This window comes from Anomaloglossus baeobatrachus, unplaced genomic scaffold (assembly GCF_048569485.1).
Source record: "Anomaloglossus baeobatrachus isolate aAnoBae1 unplaced genomic scaffold, aAnoBae1.hap1 Scaffold_111, whole genome shotgun sequence".
NCBI lineage: Eukaryota > Metazoa > Chordata > Amphibia > Anura > Aromobatidae > Anomaloglossus > Anomaloglossus baeobatrachus.
Window position 1 is genome coordinate 206,228 of NW_027441881.1, and position 25,679 is coordinate 231,906.

The following is a 25,679-nucleotide window of genomic DNA, read 5'->3' on the forward strand; positions in this document are numbered from 1 at the left end:
CCGACCCTCGTGCCACTGACCCTCCTGAGCCGGGACACCCCTTCCTCCGAGCCCACAGCATCACAGACCCTGCCTCCTGTGACCTGCCTGAGCTGCGCCACCACTGCCACTCTCCCCTGGTGAGCTAATATAAGATGCACTAGAATTATAAGACGGATCCCAATTTTAACAGTAAAAATATTTTTTTCCTATTTTCCTGCTTCAAATTTGGGGTGCGTCTTATAAAACGAAAAATACGGTACAGAGAAATCATATCCCACTGTAGGTTACATTAGGTGAATATATTTCTTCCCTGAATCCGCCTCTCCCAGATGACTACTCCTGTAGTAATGAGACATTTTTATAAAATTGCCCCCAGTTCACACACAATAAAAACACCAGCAGTAATGTGCAATAATATACCATTTATTATCAGCAGTTTTAGCTGTAGTTATACAATCATTTGTCTTATCATTAGTCATTTTTATTTATTACAGTTAAAATATTTTCAGTTTTGCCATCTGGAAACCATTAACAAGAAGCTGATGTCAGATCCTTACATGCTTATGAGGATTCTTTATAACAGTATGACGATATACAGTAATTCTGGCCACCACTAGGGGGAGCTAAATGTTTAAAGATTTATGCAGCATTTTTTGGACTTAAGGGGTTTTTCACTTATAGAAAACTGGTTTCAATATGTTTCCCAGCCTGTAACATACAGTTAGTACTCGCCCTCCCGCTGTTCAGCACCAGTTCTCCACCGCAGCTTTGGTTTCTTCGTATCGGTTGCAGAGGTGACACCATGACTGCAACGCACATCGCTGCGACCTGACACTGGACCGGGGGAGGGGGGAGTACTGTCTACGTTTGTGATTTTACATGCTGGGAAACGATTGGGGATCACTTTTCTATAAGTGGAAAACTCCTTTAATGATAGCTGTATAAATCTTTACGTCGTGATCTCCCCTTCGTAATGGCTGAAAGTAGCGGCTGTTACAGTCATATAGCTATCAGGGTACAGGCAGGAGCCGGCAGCGGTGACGCCGGCCTCATAGTACTCGGCTATGCTACTAGTGATTTCAATATTCAGAAAGCGCCACCTTCATGTGCTCAATGTGCTGACTACACAGGATGAAAATAACAGGATCTGTCACCAGCAACTCATGTCATCATAACAGCAAATGGATACAATTGTCAGAGTCAAGATAATCATTTACTAAATGGAAGCGGAAGCAGCGATCGGCTGATCATCAGGAGATCTCTCCTAAGGGGAATATATCATCTATATCGTCTAATAATTAACACCGGAGCTGAGCCTGTTGTACACAGGGGACATGTTGTCTCTTTTCCACAGTATCTGTCTTTAAAGGGAATCTGGCAGCAGGTTTTTGCTATTTAATCTGACAGAAGCATGATGTAGGGGCAGAAAGTCTAAAGGGTACTTTACACGCTGCGATCTCGCAAGCGATCGTACCCGCCCCCGTCGGTTGTGCGGGACGGGCATATCGCTGCCCGTGGCGCACAACCTTGCTTACCCCCGTGACACGCACTTACCTGCCCTGTGACGTCGCTCTGGCCGGCGAACCACCTCCTCTCTAAGGGGGCGGTTCGTGCGGCGTCACACAGCAGGCGTCCAATAGAAGCGGAGGGGCGGACATGAGCGGGACGTAACATTCCGCCCACCTCCTTCCTTCCGCATTGCCGGTGGAGGCAGGTAGGGAGATGTTCGTCGCTGCTGCGGTGTCACACACAGCGATGTGTGGTGCCGCAGGAACGAGGAACAACATCGCTAATAAGCAGAAAACGATTTTTGGTTTTAGGACGACCTCTCCAAAACCAACGATTTTTGTCTCTTTTGCGACCGTTTAAGGTCGCTCATATGTGTCACACGCTGCGATGTCGCTAACGGCGCCGGATGTGCGTCACAAACACCGTGACCCCGACGATAATTCGTTAGCGATATCGCAGCGTGTAAAGCACCCTTAATTCCAGGGATGTGTCGATTGCTCAGTAGCTTGCTGTAATTTCAATCAGTGTTTTATCAGCAGGACATTATCACTAGAGGATTAGGTCTCATGTGGTGGCTAGTCCAGCTAGTCTGTGTAAACCTGACCCCAACACTGATTGGCAGATTGCTGACAATATACAGTGTACACAGGAAACTGCCAATCAGTGGTGTGGGCGGGGTTATACAGAGCTCAGCATTCCGAGTTCTGCTACATCTACAGCGGTGAAGACAGGGATTATATCAAAACTGCACAAGCAGTTCAGTAATTGACACATCCCTGGAATCAGACTCTTTGCCCCCACATTATGCTGCTCTCAGATTACATAACAAAAACCTGCTGACAGATTACATTTTACAGCAGCAAACAGTCAACAATCAAACTGGTAACTTGATAAATGTTCCTGTAAGTCACTAACAGCAGCATTTAGGCTCCAAGATCCAACTCAGGTGTTAGTTTGACTGCCCATTAGCCTTCCTGCAACATGATCATGAGGCATCGATGGGCTGCCATGACGGCTGAGGACCTATGTAAAGTCCACATACTGGTCAAGCTGATTTTCCTGTGATGTTCAGCCATAAGCCGTGATTTTTACACTACACAACATCAATGGAGCATTGCTCTATACAGAACAAGCAATCACAGGGTCAACGCCGTTAAAAAAGAAACCTAACATGTTAGAAAAGGAAAAAAAACACAAACATTCAAATCCCCTCCTTTTCCTAAGTTAAATATAAAGAAATGTAAAGAATTCAAAAATTGAAAAAAACAAAAAACAAAATTGTATATATAAATCTGAAATTAATCAGCCCAATCTGCATTTGGATTTTTTTTCCCCATTTTCCTAACTTTATACGGTAAAATGAATGGTGTCAACAAAATCTGCAGCTAGTCTCACAAAACACAAGCTCTTATACGTCTATGGTGACGGAAAGATAAGAAAGTTATGGTGATTAGAAAATTGGGAGGAAAAAATGAAAATGCAAAACTCTAAATTGTCTGTGTCTTTAAACGGTTAAGTCTGAATAATCCTAAATTTGCATTATATAATAATTAGACGCTATTATTACATATGATCTGTTTTCTCTTTTTCTTATTGATTTTCACATTTAATTTTCATTTTTTATATTTTATCTTCTGTACATGATGATGGGGGCGGCCATATTGTCTGAGCTGCTGCTATTTCCTGTTAATGTCACTCAAAGATTTACTCCACAGCAGACACATGGATGGAGGAGAGCGTCATCCGGAGAGGACTTGTGGGCATGCTCTGTGTCCTGTGCAGAGATCCCTGTGCGGGGAGGGGGAGCTGTGTCCATCAGTTATTGTCAATGGTGGATCCTGCATCATCCTCCTCCAGCTTTATACCAGAGGTGTTACCTTACATTTCCTTCCTGTGTTGATAATGAGACTGCTGAGAAGTGATCTCTGTGGAAAATCTATTCTTAAGGTCAGTGGTGTCAGGAAACACAGGAAGATTTCAGGAGGCTCCGGAGGGAAATGTATTTTATGTCATAGAAAATCAGAAAATGTTTACACTGAAAGTTACTTTACAAATAAGGAATTTTCTGATGTTACTTTCCTGTTATGTTCTAATCCTCACCCAGTTATCTACACAGTGATCATCAATATATACCATAAATACACATAATACAGCATGAAGGGGCTCGGAGAAGGCGGCAGTGAAGGTGTGTAAGCGTCTGATGGGGTCACACAGCTCATAAAAGGACAACTGCCCGGCCTCTCAATCCAGACAGATCCTGACTCTATCACTGGAGATCTTGTCAGGTAACTGGATCACTTCACTGTCATGTTTCACTGAATACTCATTATTATATCTACACAAAATCCAGGACTTGTTATTATTTCCAATCAGTGCCTGACGTCCCCTCCTGTCCATACTGGGGTAACACATCCCCACCTTCCACCCCCCTGATCTACTGCTCTCCACATCCCAGTAATGTCGTCCTGAGGTAAATCCCCTCCTGCTCATCACCTGATTATATTTCTGGAATCTCTCTGCTGTTTCTGGACGTTTCTGCTTCTCTTCTGTGCAGGTCGCAGTTTTCAGGTCGTCTGATATAAGGAGATTATTAGCAGCTGTGTTTACATCCAGTAATATGTCTGCAGGATCCTCCACATAGATCCCCCTCCTTATACCTGATATTACCTCACATAATGTGTGTAATGTGTGTGAGAACACAGCCACATCCAGGTCATCTCCATCATGGAGCTGTTTATCATGTCCCCCTGTGTCCTCATCACCTCCCTCCTCCTCAGGATCACACAAGTCCCCGGTGTCTGGTTCCTGTAAGACGGTCAGTGGATCAGTCATGTTACACAGCTCCTCAATGTGCCTCATCTTCCTGGACAGCTCGTCGTTCTTTATCTCCAGCTGATGGATCAGAGCAGACAGTGACAGTGACTCTTCCTTTTCCTGCCTGGAGATCTCACTCAGGACCTTCTTCTCCAGGTCGTCCACCCGTCTCCTGATGTCTGTACACAGGGCAGTGACTCTCTCGGCTTCTCCAGCTGCTTTTTCTTGAGCTTTTCTCCTGCGCTCCTCCAGACTCCGGACTCTTTCCACAGCTTTCTCTCTCTTTGTGGTCAGTTTCTGGAGAACATTTCTCAGTTTCTTTTTCTTCTTCTCTGAGGCCTCATGCAGTGACTCCACCAGGTGTCCCTGATGTTCTCCAGCCGAACAATAGACACAGATACAAGCCGTGTCCTCAGTGCAGTAATATTCCAGGATCTTCTTATGGACAGAACATTTCCTTTTCTCCAGAGAAGTGCTGGGATCAGATAAGACGTGTTCTGGTGATTTGCTGTGAGCCCTCAGGTGTTTCTCACACAGAGAAGCCTCACAGTGTAGACAGGATCTAACAGCAGGTACAGGAAAGTCCACACAGTAAGTGCAGCAGATCCCGGTGATCTCCTCCTGGTCTTTCTGAGTAACCAGGAAACGTTCTGCGACATTATGAAGATATAAGTTCCTCATCAGCGCCGGCCGCTCCTGAAACTCTTCTCTGCATTCAGGACAGGAATAAACTCCAGACTCGTCCTGTGTATCCAGCACACGATCAATACAGACCCGGCAGAAGTTGTGTCCACATTTCAGCATTACAGGATCCTTAAAAATAGATAAACAGATGGAGCAGAGCAGCTCGTCACTCAGAATAGCAGACGCCATGGCTGACGGAAGAAGGAAGAAATGAAACTGAAAGTGTCTGATACTGATGACTTAGCAATGTTGTAGTTACACCCATTCACTTAAAGGGAACATGTCATCAGAAATTTTGCTTTAAACCTAAAAGTTTCCCCCTCTGCAGCTCGTGGGCTGCATTCTAGGAAGGTTCTTGTACTTTTTATGGCCCCTTTTAAACCAAATTAAATACTTTATAAACTTGTACCTTTTGCTATGTAAATTTTATAAATCGTCCATGGGGGCGGGCTCTCTGCTGACCGTTGCTGTTCCTCCAGCAGATTTACGCCGCCCCCCAACGCTGAATTTCATATCTCAGGGCGCCGCCCCTGGGCGCCCGTAGTCCCGCGCATGCGCTGTGTGACAGTAGCGGGACTGTGCACTGTGTGCACGTGTGACCGCTGGTGACGTTTTACGCAGGCACGAGGTTATGGGTGGCGCTGTGAGTGTCATCAACAAGTGCCGCCCCTAACCTCGTGACCGCACTTTCCCCTCTTCCTCCCGCGTTCTGCACAAGTGCTTGCTGGCCAGATGACCCGGCGTCACCTCTTGCCCTGCTGCAGGGTAAGATGGGAAGGAGGTGACGTCGGGTCATTTGGCCGGCGAGCTCTTGCGCAGAACGCTGGAGGCAGTGGGGGAAAGCGCGTCCATGAGATTATGGGCGGGCACTTGCAATACATTCACAGCGCCGCCCATAATCTCGTGCTTGTGACACACGTCACCAGCGATCCTGGCGTGGGCGCACCTCGGGCGCAGTGGGCGGCGTCCTGATAGATGAAATGGAGTGTGGAGGGACGGCGTCAATGTGCTGGAGGAACAGCAACGGTCAGCAGAGAGCCCGCCCCCATGGACGATTTACAAAATTTACATAGCAAAAGGTACAAGTTTATAAAGTATTTAATTTGGTTTAAAAGGGACCACAAAAAGTACAGGAACCTTCCTAGAATGCAGCCCAGGAGCTGCAGAGGGGGAAACTCTTAGGTTTCAAGCTAAATTTCTGATGACAGGTTCCCTTTAACTCCTTCACCCCCGGCCACTAAAACACCTTCTGACCGGGCCATTTTTTACAATTATGACCAGTGTCACTTTTACAGGTTATAATTTTGGAACGCTTCAACGGATCCCGGTAATTCTGAGAGGTTTTTTTGTGACATTTTTTCATGACTTCATGAAACTTATACATTTAGTACGATGTTTTTTGCTTTTATCTGTGAAAATTTAAGAAATTTGGCAAAAATTTAGCAATTTTCAAACTTTTAAATTTTATGCGCATAAATCCGAGAGATATGTCACACAAACTAGTTACTAAATAACATTTCCCACATCTCTACGTTACACCAGCGCAAGTTTGGAAACATATTTTTTTTTTGTTAGGAAGTTAGAAGGGGTCAAAGTTCATCAGCAATTTCTCATTTTTCAAACAAAAGATACAAAACCATTTTTTCAGGGACCACATCACATTTGAAGTGACTTTAAAGGGAACCTGTCATTAGAAATTTCGCCTAAAACCTAACAGATTCCCCCTCTGCAGCTCCTGGGCTGCATTCTATAAAGGTCCCTGTTATGATTGTGCCCACTTTCTGACCAAAAAAAAGTGTTTATAAAGTTGTACCTTTTTGGCTTCTGATTCTGTAAATCCGTCACGGGGGCGGGCTGCCTGATGGCCGTTATTCTGCCCCCTGGTTCTGTATGCCGCCCCCATCGCTGATTTCAATACTTCTGGACGCCGCCCACTGCTCCAGCCATCCCCGCGCATGCCCAGTGCTCATCTCTCGGGGATGAGCACTGTGCCCAGCGTCACCACTGGTGACGTGCACGCAGGGTTAAGATTATGGGCGGTGCTGTGATGTTTATTCCTAAGCAACCGCCCATAATCGCGGGGCCGCGCTTTTCCCCTCGGCCTGCTTCGTTCTGCGCAAGCGCGCTGCTGCTGACCCCCACGTCACCTCCTTCCCATCTTGCCCCGAGGCAGGAAATAGATGGGAGGAGCGCGGAGCAGTAACACCGATCAGGAGGAGACGCAGAACACTTTTTTTCGGTCAGAAAGTGGGCACAATCATAACAGGGACCTTTATAGAATGCAGCCCAGGAGCTGCAGAGGGGGAATCTGTTAGGTTTTAGGCGAAATTTCTGATGACAGGTTCCCTTTAAAGGCTTGGGTGACAGAAAATACCCAAAAGTGACCCCATTCTAAAAGCTGCACCCTTCACTCTTCTCAAATCCACATCCAAGAAGTTTATTAACACTTTTGGTTGCAGGAACCAAAGCAATGTGGAAGGAATAACATTTTCACAAGGGTGTCAGGAAAAAATGCACCACAAAATTTATTGTGCAATTTTTCCTGAGTATGCAGATACGTCATACAGGGCCGCCATCAGGGCATTACTACTGAGACTGGTGTAGGGGGCCCGGTGAAGAGGGGGGACCCGGCTGAGCCAGGGACAAATTAATTACTTAGTTTATTAAGCCCTGGGCCAGCCGGGCCCCAACCCCTCTTCACTGGGCCCCCCTAGTCACAGCCGTAGCAAAGGACCCGGCCCAGTGTTGCTTTTGCCACTATACACGTGGCTAATTTGCATCACATGCAAATTAGCCACGTGTGCTGGAGATACCAGATATGCAGCTGCATACCCGGTATCTGGGGGGGGCTGGCGCTGCATCTACCCCAGGTGCAACTGTGAGGGGGGCGCTGTCGGGTTGCCTGATGCAGCAGTGTATAGTAGAGTTGAGCGTGGTTCGAGGTTCTCCAGTTCTAGGCTCGAGTGATTTTGGGGCCTGTTCTAGATCGAACTAGAACTCGAGCTTTTTGCAAAAGCTCGATAGTTCTAGAAACGTTCGAGAACGGTTCTAGCAGCAAAAAAACAGCTAATTCCTAGCTGGCTTTCCGCTGTAATAGTGTAAGTCACTCTGTGACTCACACTATTATGACATTTCAGTGTATAGTGTGCGTGAACAGCGCCTTCAGATCACTGCTGTTTGTATAATGGCGATCGCCATTTTTTTTTTTTTCCTTGTCTTCCTTCCCTAAGCGCGCGCGTCTTGTGGGGCGGGCCAGCATGTCAGCCAATCCCAGACACACACAGCTAAGTGGACTTTTAGCCAGAGAAGCAACGGCATGTGTGATAGGATGTCCATGTCACATGTCCCTGCATTATAAAACCGGACATTTTCCTCCAGGACGCCATTATCTCTTCTGCGTCCTTGGTGTCAGACATCACTGGCGCAGCTCCGTCCTGAGTCCTATCGCTGATACAGCTGTATGCGCTCCATACACAGCGCTGGACAGCTTAGGGATAGCACTTTCCATTTAAGTCCTTTTAAGGGCTCGTACGGGCAGGGTCAGAGTTAAGTTAAGTCAGAGTCAGGGTCAGAGTTAAGGTGACAGGTCCTGAAAACAGCGACAGCGTCTGTGTAGCAAAGGTCAGGGATTTCGTCGCTGCATTTCCCCATTAGGAGGGAATAGAAAGGCAGGCTTCCATTCCTCTACCCAGAGCCCCACAATCCTGGCACTGTACCCTCCTGTCCTCTGCACACTCCAACTCATTATAACTAAGCCATTATACTAGCAAACACTCAGTGTACCTAGTGGCATCCTAAACGTGGCTATTGGACTTTGCTATAGTCCCACTAGTGCAAAGACATTTGCAGCACCTCTGCCTGCATTGCACACTCCAACTCATTATAACTAAGCCATTATACTAGCAAACACTCAGTGTACCTAGTGGCATCCTAAACGTGGCTATTGGACTTTTGTCTAGTCACACTAGTGCAAAGACATTTGCAACACCTCTACCTGCATTGCACACTCCAACTCATTATAACTAAGCCATTATACTAGCAAACACTCAGTGTACCTAGTGGCATCCTAAACGTGGCTATTGGACTTTTGTCTAGTCACACTAGTGCAAAGATATTTGCAGCACCTCTACCTGCATTGCACACTCCAACTCATTATAACTAAGCCATTATACTAGCAAACACTCAGTGTACCTAGTGGCATCCTAAACGTGGCTATTGGACTTTGCTATAGTCCCACTAGTGCAAAGACATTTGCAGCACCTCTGCCTGCATTGCACACTCCAACTCATTATAACTAAGCCATTATACTAGCAATTTTTGCTGCCAGTTTAAGGGCCGTAGTTGCATTGTCAGGGATATTTATTCTTTATTATTCTGCTGTTAATAAAGCTAGACCACCACTGCAATCTACACCACCTCTCAATTTTTACTACCACATTTTCAGTGCACAATCTTGTCGCAATCAACATGAGTGGCAAAATGACAGATGCTGGTGGAAAGGGGAAGAGGCGTGGTGGAAAAGGCAAAAAATGTTTTGTCCGTGGGGAAGGTGGCAAAGCTCCATTATCATCTGCTGAAGATAGACCATCTACCAGCAAAAGTAAGATGTCTACTACTTACCGTGGACAATCCGATGTGCTCCCTTTTTTACGGACACGAACAACAGGAACAAAGGTAGATGATGGCCAAAAAAGGAAAATGCTTGAATGGATCTCAAGTGGTCCAACAAGTGCCCTCTCAGCCACTTCAAGTACCGCATCCAAAAAACACCAGTCCTCTGAGTTGTCATCCCAATCAAACTTGCTTTCTCCCAGCTCTGAAGTCTCCATCAGCCCTGCACAGTATGGTGGAACTGAGATGGCTGAGTCTGCAGAGCTGTTCAGTCACACTATAGCCTGGGAATCAGAGGTCTGCTCCCAAGCTACAGTGAGTACAGAACAGGAAATGGTCTGCAGTGATGCCCAGAACCTTTGTGACTCTGATTCAGGCCGTGAGGACCAAGTTTCTGAGCATAATGTTGACCCTTTGTCACAAACTGTAACACCTGTGGTTATAGACAATGAGGAACATACTGATGAAGATGAGACGCAGATACCCGATTGGGATGACAACTTAAATATTCGGTCAGGGCAAGAAGAGGCTCGGTCTGAGGGGGAGGGGAGTGCAAACACAACAATTGATGATGAAGTTCTAGATCCCACCTACTGTCAACCCACAGTCAGGCACTCAAGGAGGTCAACAGAGGTGGTGGAGGAGGATGCAACTGATGACGAAGTTACCTTGCGCCTTCCTGGACACAGTCGGAGTACTGGTAGCACGTCTACAACTGCATCCTCAGCCACCACTCTGCCTCTGAGCATTATTCGGGGTGGATCAACAGGTCGCATGGCCTCTAAGCCTTGCCTAGCCTGGTCCTTTTTTGACATAGAAAAAGATCGCCCAAATTATGTGATCTGTAAAATTTGTCATGGTTCTCTTAGTAGAGGTCAAAACCTCAGCAGTTTGACAACTTCTTCCATGAATCGTCACATGAATAAATATCATATGGCCCGGTGGGAAGCTCACCGTGCTGCAATGCGGCCTAGCGGAGCGAACCATCCACCGCCTGCCCCTTCCAGTGCATCCGTGCGCTCTTCATCTTCTAGGACTGTGGGGACAGCTGTCACACCTGTTTTTCCACCCACAACTTCCACCACTGTAACCGCAACAGGCAGTTTGCTTGGTAGGTCGTCAGTTGGTTTGGAAGGGGAAACAAGTGAGTGTGTACAGCTCTCTCAGACATCGATAGCACCAACGTTGGATGAAGGCAACATCATGTCTCCGCCTGCACTTTCCTCACAAACCTGCATTTTTCCAGGGACACCCTACTCAACACCGTCTACACACAGCAGCCAGATCTCTGTCCCTCAGATGTGGTCAAATAAAAAGCCACTTCCTGCGACCCATGACAAAGCTAAGAGGTTGACTCTATCCCTCTGTAAGCTGTTGGCTACCGAAATGCTGCCTTTCCGCCTAGTGGACACACAGGATTTTAGAGACCTTATGTCTGTCGCTGTGCCCCAGTACCAGATGCCTAGTCACCACTACTTCTCTAAGAAAGGTGTGCCCGCGCTACACCAGCATGTCGCACACAACATCACCGCTTCCTTGAGAAACTCTGTGTGTGAACGGGTGCATTTCACCACCGATACTTGGACCAGTAAGCATGGACAGGGACGTTACATGTCGCTGACTGGGCACTGGGTAACTATGGTGATAGATGGTGAAGGGTCTGCTGCACAAGTCTTGCCGTCCCCACGACTTGTGTGTCAATCCTCTGTCTGTCCAAGTTCCGCCACTGCTTCTGCATCCTCCACCTCATCTGGCTCCTCCACCTCCGCCCCAAGCCTGCCTGGTCAGGCCACCAGCGTTCTCACTGCGCAGAAGGAATCACACACCCCTCATTACTATGCTGGCAGCAGAGCGCAACGGCATCAGGTGGTCTTTAGCTTGACATGTCTTGGGAATAAGAGTCACACAGCTGAGGAGTTGTGGTCAGCTCTGCGGTCCGAGTTTAATAAATGGTTGTCTCCACTCAACCTGCAGCCTGGTAAGGCCGTGTGCGACAATGCTGCAAACCTGGGTGCGGCCCTTCGCCTGGGCAAGGTGACACACGTACCTTGTATGGCTCACGTGTTGAACCTTGTCGTCCAGCAATTTTTAACACAATATCCCGGCCTAGATGGCCTTCTGAACAGGGCACGAAAACTGTCTGCTCACTTCCGCCGTTCAAGCGCCGCAGCTGAGCGACTTGCATCGCTCCAGAAGTCTTTCGGCCTGCCGGTTCATCGCCTGAAATGCGATGTGGCGACACGCTCGAATTCAACTCTCCACATGTTACAGCGACTGTGGCAGCACCGCCGAGCCCTGGTGCAATACGTCATGACGTATAGCCTGGGCCAACGAGATGCAGAGGTGGGGCAGATCACCCTGATGGAGTGGTCTCAGATCAAGGACCTATGCACCCTTCTGCACAGTTTCGACATGGCGACGAATATGTTTAGCGCTGACAATGCCATTATCAACATGACGATTCCAGTCATTTACATGCTGGAGCACACGCTAAACACTATTCGGAGTCAGGGGGTGGGACAACAGGAAGGGGATGAACTACAGGAGGATTCATATGCGCAAGACACAACAACATCAACAAGGTCCAGACGTTCATCATCACCAAGGCGCCAGGCATGGGACCATGGGGGACAGGGATCAACAAGGGCGCATGGTAGCAGGCGAGATGTTGAGGAAGGTGCAGGAGAACATGAAGAAATGGAGGACGAACTGTCCATGGACATGGAAGACTCAGCAGATGAGGGAGACCTTGGTCAAATTTCAGTTGAAAGAGGTTGGGGGGAGATGTCAGAGGAAGAAAGAACGGTTAGCACCTCTATGCCACAAACACAGCGTGGACTTGGTCCGCATGGCTGCGCAAGACACATGAGTGCCTTCTTGTTGCACTACCTCCAACATGACCCTCGTATTGTCAAAATTAGAAGTGATTATGACTACTGGCTTGCCACACTATTAGATCCCCGGTACAAGTCCAAATTTTGTGACATAATTCCAGCCATAGAAAGGGACGCACGTATGCAGGAGTATCAGCAGAAGCTGTTACTCGATCTTAGATCGACTTTTCCACCAAACAACCGTGCAGGTGCAGGGAGTGAATCTCCCAGTTGTAACTTGACAAACATGGGACGGTCTCGTCATCTTCAACAGTTTACCCGTACCAGTAGGACCGTATCTGGTGCTGGTAACAGCAATTTTATGGAATCTTTTCATAATTTTTTTAGACCCTCCTTTGCAAGGCCACCAGAGACAACAAGTCTGACACATAGTCAACGGCTGGAGAGGATGATACAGGAGTATCTCCAAATGAACATCGATGCCATGACTTTGCAAATGGAGCCTTGCTCCTTTTGGGCTTCAAATCTAGAAAAATGGCCAGAGCTATCCAGTTACGCCTTGGAGATTTTGTCGTGTCCAGCTGCCAGCGTTGTCTCTGAACGTGTCTTCAGTGCTGCTGGTTGTGTGCTGACAGATAAGCGCACGCGTCTGTCCAGTGACAATGTGGACAGACTGACGTTCATCAAAATGAACAAGTCATGGATCCAGAAGGAATTTACAACCCCTGTGTCATCCTGGGGAGAGTAAATGCTTGTGGATTTGGAATGTGCTTGATGCAAATCTAGCTGTGAATTGTACAACTGGGGCACAAGTGCTGCCACTGAAGGGGTGGGTGTGTGTGGGGCCCAATTTTTGGAAAAAAGGGAGACTCCGCTTGGAGTAACCCTTGCTTGCTGTGTTTTTAAAAGAAGCCAAGATGAACAGAGCTGGGATCAGGAAAGACTTTGCTACCTACCCTGGTGTCATCCTGGGGACGGTTAATTAGGCCGTATTTTTGAATGTGCTTGATGCAAATCTAGCTGTGAATTGTACAACTGGGGCACAACTGCTGCCACTGAAGGGGTGGGTGTGTGTGGGGCCCAATTTTTGGAAAAAAGGGAGACTCCGCTTGGAGTAACCCTTGCTTGCTGTGTTTTTAAAAGAAGCTATGATGAACAGAGCTGGGGTCAGGAAAGACTTTGCTACCTACCCCGGTGTCATCCTGGGGACGGATAAGAATGGCGTATTTTTGAATGTGCTTGATGCAAATCTAGCTGTGAATTGTACAACTGGGGCACAACTGCTGCCACTGAAGGGGTGGGTGTGTGTGGGGCCCAATTTTTGGAAAAAAGGGAGACTCCGCTTGGAGTAACCCTTGCTTGCTGTGTTTTTAAAAGAAGCCAAGATGAACAGAGCTGGGATCAGGAAAGACTTTGCTACCTACCCTGGTGTCATCCTGGGGACGGTTAATTAGGCCGTATTTTTGAATGTGCTTGATGCAAATCTAGCTGTGAAGTGTACAACTAGGGCACAAGTGCTGCCACTGAATGGGTGGGTGTGTGTGGGGCCCAATTTATGGAAAAAAAGGGAGACTACGCTTGGAGTCACCTTGCGGTGTTTTACATGATTTTAGAAGGGAGTGCCATGCCTATATCTGTGTGTCCTCCTCTTTTTCCTTGTCCAGCTGTTTTGTTTTCGCATGAGTATATGTCCTTGTCACTTTCCCATGTGTTTGTGTTGTGTTGTGAGTTGTTTGTCACCTTTTGGACACCTTTGAGGGTGTTTTCTAGGTGTTTTTATGTGTTTGTGATTGCCTGCCATTGTTTCCTATGCAGTTCGAGTTCGGTTCGTCGAACGTTCGACGAGCCGAACTCGAACGGGACCTCCGTTCGGCGAACCGACCTCGAGCCGAACCGGGACCGGTTCGCTCATCTCTAGCCCCCCTGAGCCAGGCGGGCCGGTCACAGAGAGTAGGCGGGCCGGATGTGGCCTGCGGGCCGCCCCTTGCCCAGGTCTGCTCTAGAACCTGGAAACAAATTGAACAGTATGGTCAGACACTATGTGAGCTGGGAGATTGTGGAACTGGAAAATTTATTTGAACAATAGCTGTTAATGTAAAAAAGAGAGATCTTAGATTAATAGTCCACTGTGACATAGATAGCAGTGAACCCTTGCACCTTCATGTGATCTGTAATAAAATTCATAGAAATCTCAGCCCCGGGCTCTTGTGGTATAAGAAGAGGTTGAAGAGGACAGGGCACACTGGAGGTAAGATACTATTATTATTATTATTATTATTTATTATTATAGCGCCATTTATTCCATGGCGCTTTACAAGTGAAAGGGTATACGTACAACAATCATTAACAGTACATAACAGACTGGTACAGGAGGAGAGAGGACCCTGCCCGCGAGGGCTTAGAGTCTACAGGGAATGGGTGATGGTACAATAGGTGAGGACAGAGCTTGTTGCGCAGTGGTCTACTGGAATGAGGGCTATTGTAGGTTGTAGGCTTGTTGGAAGAGGTGGGTCTTGAGGTTCCTCTTGAAGCTTTCCACGGTAGGGGAGAGTCTGATGTGCTGAGGTAGAGCGTTCCAGAGTATGGGGGATGCACGGGAGAAATCTTGTACTCTCTGACGTCTTGTTTCCCTTTTGGGCCACCAGTATAAGTGAGAAAGGAGATCAGCAGTTCATTTAACAACTGAGTGGCCTGAGAGCAGAAAAGAATGGGCCCAAGGAAATAATTTCCGACTGAGAGCTTTTGAGACCAGAGAGAGAACTTTAGGTTGGAGAATTAGAAGAAGAGAGCTGGTAGCAATGATACGTTCAGGTTTAACTACATGTGAGGAAACATCTTCCAAGGCATCACATGGATCAAAGGACCTGGATAGGCCATCCATCCTGCCCTTCTCTCGGGCTAGACAGTAGATATGGATGAGGTCAAACTTTGAGAAGATGAGTGAGCATCAAATATGATGGCAATTCAGCCTATGAGCTGACAGAAGATATACTACAGATTTTTATGGTCAATATTCCGTAGATGGTCACGAGGAGCCTAGCTAATTCCTGTAGGACTAATTTTAAGAGTTCACATTCACTAATAGTAAAATTCTGTCCTATTGAAACATTTTTGCAGAAGTTTCAACAGGAATGATTTGTTAATCCAAAGGAAGTTTATAACATGACTGCTCCTACACCAAAAGTAGAGACATCCTTTTTAAGGTATTTAAGCTGGATTTACACGCTGCGACATCGCTAGCCAATGCTAGCGATGGCGAGCGTGATAGCACCCGCCCCTATCGTTATGCCGATATTTGGTGATCGCTGCCGCAGCGAACATTATCGCTACGGCAGCGTCACACGCACTTACCTGGTCGGCGTCGTCGCTGTGACTGCCGAACAATCCCTCCCTGAAGGGGGAGGGACGTTCGGCATCACAGCGTCGTCACCGCGACGTCACTAAGCGGCCGGCCAATCAAAGCGGAGGGGTGGAGATGAACGGGACGAACATCCCGCCCACCTCCTTCCTTCCTCATTGCTGGCGTGTGGCAGGTAAGTAGAGGTTCCTCGTTCCTGCGGCGTCACACATAGCGATGTGTGCTGCCGCAGGGATGAGGATCAATTTCGCCCACGCGACAGCAGCGATATTTGAGAATGTACCCCCATGTCAACGAGGAGCAATTTTGGACGTTTTTGCAACGATCCAAAATCGCTCCTAGGAGTCACACACAACGAGATTGCTACAGCGGTCGGAGGTGTGTCACAAAATCCGTGACCCCAACGAGATCGGTGTAGCGACCTCGTAGCATGTAAAGCCCGCTTAAGGCCTGTTGACATCAGGATGGTGTAAGTCTGGAGCATTGTAAGAAAAGGACATGATTTATGATTCTAGAAATTTTGAACTACATAATACAACTGGTTCCATGAATTAGCACCATTCCAAATGAAGGTTGTAATAGGAGCAACCACTTGAAAGTAGTTTTTATTAAACTGTACAATTTGTACAGCCAAGGACTTTGTGATCAACAGGTTGTGGCCAATCCAAAAAAGCAGAAAATTTCTTTGGATCCATACGAAGAACTCCAAATGAGATTATATATACAAGAAATGGCAATTTATGATACTCAAGGAGACATTTTTACAATTTGGAAAAATATAGTTTTGTTGTCGCCTCTTCAGAATGAACCAGAAATTAAGACATTGAGAGCCTAGGTCTCTGGAGAAGACTAAGATGTCATCCATTATTCTAGAACTAACTGGCACTGGACATCATGAAACAGGTCATTAACAAAGTGTTGGACCATAGCTGGTGCAGGGCATGACAAAATACTCATGGTGCTCATCACAGGTGTCGAACGCAATCAGCAAAACTAGCTACTGAAACAAAAATCGCCAATGACATTTATATAATATAAATCCCAAAATCTTTTATAAATACATTAATGCCAAAAGGAAAACAAAGGATAGTATCGGCCCCTTAAAATATAATAACATGTTAGTTATAGAGGACAAACAAAAGACTGAGATATTAAATAGGCATTTCTCATCTGTGTTCACCAAGGAACTGACTGTACCAGGGATCATTCAACAAGTGAAAAATCAAAGTTCAGCACCCGATATAATTAATTTAACACAAGGTGAAGTACGCCTACGTCTGAGTAAATTAAACATTGACAAATCCCCAGGGCCAGATGGCATTCATCCACGAATATTGAGGGAATTGAGCTCCGTAATCGACAGACCGCTGTATCTAATCATTTTAGACTTGCTTGTAACAGGGTTGGTGCCTCAGGATTGGAGGATTGCTGATGTGGTACCAATATTTAAGAAAGGTAAGAGGGTAGATCCAGGCAACTACCGTCCAGTCAGCCTGACATCAGTAGTATGCAAAGTTTTTGAGGGCATTTTAAGGGATGACATGCAAAAATATATTGCAGAAAATAATATAATAACTGACAAACAGCATGGATTCATGAAAGATAAGTCGTGTCTAACCAACCTGTTGGGATTCTATGAGGGGGTAAGTGCAAACTTGGATATTGGTAATGCAGCTGATGTGATTTATTTGGACTTTACAAAGGCATTTGATACTGTACCACATAATAGCCTTATACTAAAGCTCCAGAAGCAAGGACTAGGTGAAACTATATGCAACAGGGTAAGGATTTGGATAAAAGATAGGAAACTGTCATGATTGACTCCTGGCTCAGCTGGAGCTGAGCCTTTTTTTTAGTTTCACTTCTGATGCTAGTCACGTTAGGGGTTAATCCTTTCTGCCTCGTTCTGGAGGTCAGGCTGCTTTATTAGGGCACTGTTTCTCTTGGACTTCGCCAGTGATATTTCTGGTTCTGCTGTGTTCTGCTCTTGAGTGACCTGTTGTCTGCCCTGCCCCCTCCTGACCTCCGTGTTCACCTGACCTGTTAACCTCCTCTGTTGTCTGTTTCCATCAGTGTCTCTCCCGCTGTCTCCCTGTTCGTTCCTTATCTGTTTACCTTTATTTTGTCTTGTCTTCCCACTCCCCCTCGCTTCTAGGCTCTGATTTCCCGGCTACTGACTAATTGCTTCCCTCTGACTACGTTTAGACTTTGCCCTTGTGTACTTACAAGACCTCATGTTGTGACATGGCTTTCTGACGATTCTACTGCCATCTGGTGGGCTTGACTAGTATTACCTCTGCTAGGGAATTCCCTGCTCATACGTTTCCTCCACTTTTATGCCCCCTAGTGGTTTACCAGCTAACTACCTTCTCAGATAGTTTCAGGAATCCTCTCAGTCCCACATTACTGCGCTGTACTGCTATTGTACATCTTAGAGTACAGCGTGACAGAAACAAAGAGTAGTCATAAATGGTACATTCTCTAAATGGGCTATAGTCAGCAGTGGGGTGCCACAGGGATCTGTGCTAGAACCGATTCTTTTTAATCTCTTTATTAATGACCTTGTGGATGGGATTGATAGTAAAGTGTCAGTCTTTGCTGATGACACCAAACTATGTAGGATATTAAAAACTGACCTTGATAGTACAATATTACAAAAAGATCTCAGAATGGGCAGATACTTGGCAAATGAGATTTAATGTTGATAAATGCAAAGTAATGCACCTAGGACGGCGTAATCCTATAACTGCGTATACATTAAATGGAAGTAAACTCGGGACTACAGAACAGGAGAAGGACTTGGGTATTCTCATTACAAATAAGCTGAGCAGCAGCACTCAATTTCAAGCAGCAGCTGCTAAAGCAAACAAGATTTTAGGGTGTATAAAAAGAGAGATTAGATCCCGTGATTCCAACGTATTGTTGCCCCTCTATAAATCACTTGTAAGGCCACATCTGGAATATGGGATCCAGTTTTGAATATGGGATCCAGTTTTGGGCTCCACATTTTAAAAAGGACAATCAGAAGTTAGTCAGTTCAAAGGCGGGCAACTAGACTACTACAAGGAATGGAGGCCGCCCGTATGATGAGAGGTTGAAAAAGTTAGATATGTTTAGCTTAGAAAAAAGACGTCTCAGAGGAGATCTCATTTATATGTATAAATACATGTGTGGTCAATATAAAGGACTGGCACATGACTTATTTCTTCCAAAGACAATACTAAGGACCAGGGGGCACTCACTGCGAGTGGAAGAAAAGCGATTCCGACAGCTAAATAGGAAAGGGTTCTTTACAGTTAGAGCAGTCAGACTGTGGAATGCCGACCACAAGAGGTAGTAATGGCAGACACTATAACAGCTTTTAAAAAAGGGCTGGATGATTTCCTCAGTACACACAACATTGTTGGTTATAAATGACTTAGTGACCAAATGTAGAACTGGTGGAGGAAGGTTGAACTAGATGGACCTAGGTCTTTTTTCAACCTAAGTAACTATGTAAAAAGGGTCAACCTTAGACTGAATAGTGCCCTGTGCAAAATTCCTTTTGGTGTCTTCCAGACTATTGTTTTTGTACTCAATTTCCCCAGGACACATGCGTTTCGTCAATAGCTATGACCTTATTCAAGAAAATTTACTAATCGTAGATATGGCTCTCTTGCTTCTGGGCTTTTCCAAAGTTCCGGATGCTCATGTGTCGCCCTGGACAAGCCAGGGGCCACAGGTAACATCACCACCACACCCCACACTCCCTGTAGGCATATCGAAGTCAAAACACAAAATCCTTGTTGCCTTCCCCAGGGGCTGTTGTCCACACCAGGGGGTGGAGCCAGGCGGTTGGTCTCCACCCACCAAGGAGTTCACAGTCCTGGAGGAGGGAAAACACGGGCAGTTAGAGTGAAGCTAGGGAAGTGAGAGGAGAGATAGAGTTTGGAGGAGGAAGTGGAAGGAGGAAATAAGAATTATTCTTACCGATAATTCGGTTTCTAGGACCTTCCACGACAGCATAGGAGGTTGTCTCTCCACGCCCTAATTGGGACAGGAAGTTCAAGAGGTTTAAAAGGACCCTCCCACCTCCCACAGCCAGTGTCTTACAAAGAATCCATAGCATATGAGAAGTACTACACATTCAGGAAAATATGAATACATAGGGGAGGGAATTACCTGCTGTCGTGGAAGGTCCTAGAAACCGAATTATCGGTAAGAATAATTCTTATTTCTCTAGTCCCTTCCACGACAGCATAGGAGGAATACCAAAGAATTGATACCTAGGGGGGGGACCACAGCCTGCAGGACTTTCCTGCCAAAGGCCAAATCCCTGTTGGAATCCAGATCCAGACGATAATGCTTCGTGAAAGTATGGAGCGAAGACCACGTAGCCGCCTTGCAGATCTGCTCAGGGGAGGCCCCTGCCCATTCGGCCCAGGAGGCAGAGGTAGCCCTGGTGGAGTGCGCCGTGAATCCAGTAGGTGGAGAGAGATGCTGAGCGAGGTATGCATCTCTAATTGCCCGCACAATCCAGTTGGCGACGGTACTCTTAGCCACCTTCTTGCCCTTATTGCGGCCAGAGGGCTGGATGAACAGGTTAGAATCAAGGCGCCAAGAAGCAGTAACCTCTAGGTAGTGCAACACTATCCGATGGACATCCAAAGAATGAAACACTTCCTCACCCGGAGTCCGAGGATTCTGACAGAAGGAAGGCAGGACGATGGACTGCGAACGGTGAAAATCCGAAACCACCTTGGGAAGGAAGGAAGGGTCCAGCTGAAAAACAATGCTGTCATCTCTGATGGTCAGGTAAGGTTCCCTAACAGACAAAGCCTGAAGTTCGCCGACTCTGCGAGCAGATGTAATAGCCACAAGAAAGGCAGTCTTGTGAGAAAGGGAACGAATGTTACAAGAGCTCAGAGGTTCAAACGGAGACCGAGATAGGCCTGTAAGGACCACATTGAGATCCCAGCGAGGCGTCAGGACCCTCCGACGTGGACAGAGTCTACTAGCGGACACAAAGAACCGACGGATCCAACGATGATCTGCCAGAGCCGTGTCAAAGACTGCACTGAGTGCTGACACCTGAACTTTCAGGGTGCTAGGCCTAAGACCTAAGTCTAAACCACTCTGGAGAAAGTCCAGAATCTGCGCAATATTAGGCCGCAGAGGGTCAGGAGGTCGAGAACCACACCAGAAGGAAAATCTCTTCCAGATTTTGTTGTATATACTATTAGTCACAGGCTTACGGTTCTTCTGTAGTGTAGCCACAACTTTGTCAGAAAGCCCCTGGGCCTTCAGTGCCCGGGCCTCAGAAGCCAGGCAGCCAAGTTGAGTTTCTGGGGAGCCGGATGGAAAATCGGACCCTGTGACAGTAAGCTGGGGTCCGAACCTAAGAGGACTGGGCCGTCGATTCCTAGCGTCATGACCATGCTGTACCAACTCCTCCGGGGCCACAGAGGGGCTACCAGTATGGTAGGGACCCCCTCGTCTCTGATCTTCCTCAGGGCCCGTGCGAGAAGAGGAAGAGGGGGGGGGGGAACGCGTAAGCGAGACGAAAGGACCATCTGTGGCAGAAAGCGTCTACCCCTAACGCCTCGTCCCTTGGGTTCAGGGAGAAATATGTTGCGACCTTGCGATTCCCTGCCAAGGCAAAGAGGTCCACCTCTGGTGCACCCCACCTTGCCACTAGAGAGCAGAACACCGCCTGATCCAGGCTCCATTCCCCTGGATGAACATCCCGACAACTCAGGAAATCCGCCTGAAGATTGAGGGAGCCCTTCAGATGGACCGCAGAAAGGGAGAGCAGAGATCGTTCTGCCCATTGAAAGATTCGGGAGGATACTGACTTCAGGGCGCCTGAGCGTGTACTGCCCTGATGGCGGAGATGTGCCACTGTTGTGACATTGTCTGAATATACCAGGACGTGAGAGTCCCGGACGAGGTCCTGAGCCGCAAGGAGGGCTTCCCTGACTGCCCTGAGCTCCCTGTAGTTGGAGGATTGGGAGCTGACGTAAGGACTCCAGACCCCTTGAAATGGGGAATTTGCCACCATTGCCCCCCATCCACGTAGGCTGGCATCTGTGGTCAGTGTAACCAGGGGTTTCTGAGTCCAGGCAACCCCCACCTGCAGGTTGGCGGGACTCAGCCACCAGAGAAGGGATGAGGAGACGGACTCAGAGAGGCGAAACCGTCTGTTTAGAGATGAAGGGAGTCTGTCCCAATGTGCCAGGATATGATCCTGGAGACACCGAGAATGGGCCTGAGCCCACCTGACTGAAGGAATGCAGGATGTCATGGAACCCAGAGCTGACATAGCCGCTCGAAGCGTCGGGCGAGCCTGCCTGCGAAGCTTTGATATTTTGGCTAACAGAGCTATCCTGTGGCCCTCTGGGAGAAAAGATGCCTGTCTGTCGGAGTCCAGCAGCACTCCGAGAAACTGCCGAGTGGAGGAGGGGGTTAACTGTGATTTTTTGAGATTGGGAATCCATCCCAGAGACCGAAGGATTCCCAAAGACCTTTCCACATGGCTCCGGAGGGTTGGAGCAGATGGAGCCATGAGAAGAAAGTCGTCCAAATATGGAACCAGACAGATACCCTGCAATCTTATGAAGGCGACCACCTCTGCCATGATCTTGGAAAAGATCCTTGGAGCTGAGGAGATCCCGAAGGGAAGTACATTGAATTGGAAATGAAGTACTTCCTCCCCGTGAAGCACCGCAAACCTGAGGTGTTGCCTGTGTCCCGGATGGACGGGTACATGGAAGTAGGCGTCTTTCAGATCTATAGAGGCCATCTGATGGTGTAGACCTATCAGGGGAATAGCTGATTTCACTGACTCCATCTTGAACCGCCGGTACCTGACGGTTTAGACGTTTTAAATTGATAATTATACGGACGTCGCCGGATGGCTTCTTGACCAGGAAGAGACGGGAGTAGTGTCCTACCCCTTCTTCCTGACTCTGGACTGGGGAAACTACCCCCGAGTGCACTAGCTCTATAATCTTTGTGTACAACAGAGCCTGTGAACCCGGTGACGCCAGCGCAGTGACTCGGAGACCCGGAAGAGGGGGGGAAAGGAATTCTATGAGAAGACCGTCCGAGATGATCTTCAGAACCCATTGGCAAGTGGTTATGGACTGCCACTGGGGAAGAAACGCTGAGAGACTTCCCCCCACCCGGGCCGAGTCACTGTTTGTCCTGCTGAGGACGTTGCTGATGGGGAGGGATGAGGATGTTTCTCCCTCTACCTTTGGGATAGCTCCACCTGCCAGCCTTCCCTTTCCCTCTGGGCTGGGAGGCCTGAGGCATCGAGGGACGAAAGGACCGCTTCCTGTTACGTCTAGGATCGGGCAAGGCCTTACGATCGGTCGCCTTGTCCAGGATATCATCCAGGGCAGGCCCAAAAACACTAAATCCCTAATTAGGGACCTGGATACGCAGGTGGAGGCAATGTTGGCTTGAATAGAGGAAGACGATGCCTCCCAGGACCGCTTCATCAGGCCCTCTACCTTCCTATCCATCTGATCCTTCAGTTGGGAAGTATCCTCAAAGGGAAGAGCCGTTTGCTTAGCTACCCTAGCCACCTGAACGTCTACTCTTGGGACCTCCCAATGTAGTCCCGAAGGTTCCAGAGGAAACCGGCGTCTAAGGTCACTCCGTACCCGCCTCTCAGGAAATTCCCATTCCTGAGAGACAATATCCAAAACATTGGCATGAACTGGGAATCCCAACTGTTTGACTGACTTCAGGCCAGCAAACATTTCGTCCTGGATAGAAGGAAGAGACTGCACTTCCTCTAAACCCATAGTGCTCCGAACTGCCCCAATAAGATCCCCCAACTCTTCTGAGTGAAATAGCAAGGACTGGTCAGACCCCCCCGATGGAAATCCTTCATCAGGACCCTCAGAGGCGGAATCAGCGTCCTCCTGATCAGATGGGGTCGACTGGAGTCTCCTCTTTTTTGGAGGAGAGGGTCCAGGAGCAGGGCCAGGAGCAGGGCCAGGAGCAGGGCCAGGAGCAGGGCCAGGAGCAGGGCCAGGAGCAGGGCCAGGAGCAGGAAGGGAGGCCAGAGAGGCCCTAATCTCCTGTTTCATCATGGACCGCAACTCATCTATCAGAGATGGTTGTTCGGCCCTAATAATCTGGTCCGTACATAGCTGGCAAAGCTTTTTATCCCATATTGCAGGGAGCTTCTTTATACAAATAGGACATTTTTTAATTTTTTCCACCCTGTCAGGTCTATCAGGCTTATCAGACTTGTCAGCTTTTTCTGACTTTTCAGGCTTCTCTGATTTTTCATTTCTGTCCGTTTTCTTGGTGGCCTTGTCCTCCTAGAAAACACAGACCATAGAGCCATAAATCATCTGATGAGACCTATGTCCGAGGGACCATTCCCCTCCATACTCACAGTAGCAGGGGGCACACTGGGTTCTGCAGATGCAGCTGCAGCAGAAGACATGACAGGGAGCAGGGTTGCTTACCATGATCTGATGTCTTCGTGGCAGCCCTTATGCAAAAAGGGCCTGCCCCCCCAGTGACGGTGCATGTTCCCCGCTTCCCGCATCCGGTCCTGGGAAGGCCGTGTCACCGTCGGCGTGCCTCCACGCTGCCTCCGCAAACCGGAAGCGCTCGACCGGAAGTCTGCAAGACCGGAAGTCCCGCCCCCGGGAGCACTTCCGCATCGCTCCGGCAGCGTGCATGCGGGAAGCGGCCGGCGGCTCAGGGAGGACGCCGGCCGGGGAGCTCGACAGCCTGCATCACCCCTCAGGAGGATCCGGAAGGCTGGAGCAGCGGTCCCCCACAGCGTGAGGGAACAGCAAGGGAGGAGCGGTGAAGGCCCGACCGATGCTGTCCGGCTTAAGGTAACAGGGGAAGAAGGAAAAAAAAAAATATATACTGTAGTTCGCCGGCCACCACAGCATAGGAGAAAAACAAAACCTCTCCATGCCCCATGGGGACAGGAAAGACACTGGCTGTGGGAGGTGGGAGGGTCCTTTTAAACCTCTTGAACTTCCTGTCCCAATTAGGGCGTGGAGAGACAACCTCCTATGCTGTCGTGGAAGGGACTAGAGAAAGTAGTAGAGAGGAGAAAAGTGACAGCAAAAGAGCCTGAAGTTGGTCCGGGTGTGTGGCCCGGACAGAACAGCAAGGTTGGCAGACGGTGGTGACCGTCTGCAGTGGAGGCCGATTGGAGTCTGCCGTAAGGACCGTGGACGGGTGGTGACCCGGCGGTACAGGACCGGCATACAAAGAGAAGCCAGCACCATTGGCAGGGGCCTTTCGGATCCCGGTAAGGCTTGGAGTCGCCGTGAATTTGCCAAATCCGTTAGTGAAGGGGACCTCCGGGTTTCCAAACAGCCAAGTCCCGATAGAAGGCAACCGTCCAACCATGAAGGGGAGACACCGCCACCGCCAAGGGCAACCGTTTCCCAGGGCCAGCGCCTGCGGGCAAAAGGGGCTCCTCCGGCCTACATCCAAGTCGGGGAGCGGGTTACCGGTGGGAACCCATCGCTACCAACATTACACTTAGGTGCAGGGAGAGACAGTCATCACTAACCTGCAGGGAACAACAACACCACAGCCGTCTGAGGGACCTGTCCATCCAGCCGCTTGTTTTACCGTGAACTGTGTCATCATCATTGGGCTGAGTGAGTACCTCCGTGCCATGCGGCACAGCGCTGCCCCTGCGACCCTGCACCTCACCAGGCCCCGCAACCCGCCTGCCATCCACTCCTACCCCATCACCGGGCCCCGGGACAACCAACCCCCTACCCACGGAGGGGAGAAATAACAACAAAGCTGCTCCCTGTCACCGCTCCCGGGATCCCCGTCCAGAGCAGCGGTGGTGTCCACACAATCACCACAACCGTGGGTGGCGTCACGGACAATATCCCCAAAAC

General features: G+C 48.4%; 1 pseudogene; it reads right to left on the reverse strand.

Annotated features, from left to right (window-relative positions):
* Positions 1–384: 384 nt before the first annotated feature.
* Positions 385–25,679, reverse strand: part of LOC142260484 (uncharacterized) — a 49,779-nt pseudogene continuing 24,484 nt past the window's right edge.